At 36.4% G+C, this 1,933-nt stretch overlaps 1 long non-coding RNA gene across 1 annotated transcript; it reads left to right on the forward strand.

Annotated features, from left to right (window-relative positions):
- LOC144688045 (uncharacterized) lies at positions 1-1,677 on the forward strand. The gene is made up of 2 exons (XR_013578257.1): positions 1-254; positions 832-1,677. It is a non-coding gene; the product is annotated as an uncharacterized LOC144688045 (long non-coding RNA).
- The last annotated feature ends 256 nt before the right edge of the window (positions 1,678-1,933 follow it).

Below are 1,933 nucleotides of genomic sequence, written 5' to 3' on the forward strand. Positions count from 1 at the left end.
GCGCGCGGCGGGTGGGGGGTGTCAGTGGGAGCATTTGGAGTGAAGGTGCTAGCTGGACTCTCCAGTCCTGGCTGGCACTTTTGGTGCAGCCAGGAAGGTTGTCATAGCGCCAAAGCGAATCACAGACCTTCCAAGGTATCGGTCTAAACCCTGTGGCGAGCAGCTTCTCCTTCCAAACTCACTCAGATAGAAGGATATGCCTGGAGGTTACAATTTAATTTAGCCTGACTGCATTTATATTCCCCCTGCATTTGGTGAGTATTTCGCAGAATTGAGAGAGTTGTTTGTAAGGTAGAGATTTTTTTTTAACCTACCAAATCGATTATTTTGATTCAAACTAAACTACTCACCTTCATATAGAGATTGCATTTTCATGATGATAATTGCTCGTTGTTCCATAGCTCCACATTCCAGTTGGCAAAAACAGAGAATTGAGGCACACGTTGCTATAATCTTTATAACGTGGAGGATTTACTTTAATCCCTATACATATTGAGGGCTTATTTTTGGAGCTGATAATTTTCTGCCTTACACTGTCAACCAGCTTCTCTGCTCACTGGAAAATTGTTCTTGGTGATTTATCCAAATATATTTGAACTCAGACAGAAATTTACTAAGATAGCAGAGTTAACATTTGAGAATGGTGAAGTATTTGGTCAAAAGATACACTTTTAAGAACGGATAGGCTTGGTCTACATACCCTTCTGCACCATGTTTCAAGGATTGCATTTAACTGAAAAGTATTGACAATATCTGTACAGAATCATCGTTCAGTATTGTACTTTTTACTTTCAACACTAGATAAACTTATGAACCAATTTATCTTTACAGACATCTGTAGAGTTATCTGAAGAACTGAATCATTGAATTACATACAAACATGGTGGAAAATACCAGCAATATCTGGGTGGCTTTGATCAAAGCATTTATTTCAGTACAGAGACCAAATTCAAAAATTGTGAAATTATATTTGTTTGGAGCAATCTTGACACTTCTTACAGTCTTCCTGGCAGTAATAGAGATGGTGCACTCGACACTGCAACCTGTAGTTAAAGATGATGACTTGGAAACAATGAGTGGCAAATTTGTCAGACCATCAAGATCCACATCAAGTTATTTTGTGATTGAAAGGAACAACCCATGCAGATTGCACACCTCTTGATGAAACAGAATTTCAGTTACAAATCTAAAAGCATGAATAATTATTGTATTCATGATCAATTTCTGTTTCTGTGCTAGAAAAAGGAATTTGGCGCTTGGAATTTTGCAAATGCAACAAATTTGCATGATCCAGTCTAGAGAAACCAATAAGGCACAGGTAACCAGTGAGACAATATTTGTTAAATATTATTATAGAAAATATACCTTTCGCACCAAAGCACTGAAATGGAACTGGTACTTTGTACTAATTTACAAAAAACTATTTTTAAAAAGAAAAATCTGCTAGACTTGATGTGATTTGTTGTATACTCTGGCTAGTTTAACAATTTCTGTAAACTTAGTTCATAAAATTGCTGTTAAGTACTCATGATAGTTAAAGCTGTTAATAAATTTGAATATTCATGTATTAACTGTACATATATACAGCAGGCCATAGGTCTCTGCTGTGGTTCTAAAAACAACAAGCACCGAAGATCTTGGTGCAGTATAAATGGAATAAACACACCTGAATAACAACCTTTTGTTAGCAGTGATTTTATTTCTGGGGGTGCCTGAGGCACTTTTTCAATATCCTTAAACATATTCACACTAAAGGTTGATGCACTTTCCACACTTAGATTTATTATGAGCTCTTTGTTGAAGATTTGTTTATTTTTGCTTTCCCTTTTCCCTATCAATTTGAGCTCGGATATTATTTCGAGCTGTTGCTTTAATTTGATACATCAGTTAAGTTAGTACTTAAGGGAGGAGTTGGTGTCGTAGTATTATTGTC

The sequence above is a fragment of the Cetorhinus maximus genome, chromosome 12, assembly GCF_964194155.1.
Source record: "Cetorhinus maximus chromosome 12, sCetMax3.hap1.1, whole genome shotgun sequence".
Classification (NCBI taxonomy): domain Eukaryota; kingdom Metazoa; phylum Chordata; class Chondrichthyes; order Lamniformes; family Cetorhinidae; genus Cetorhinus; species Cetorhinus maximus.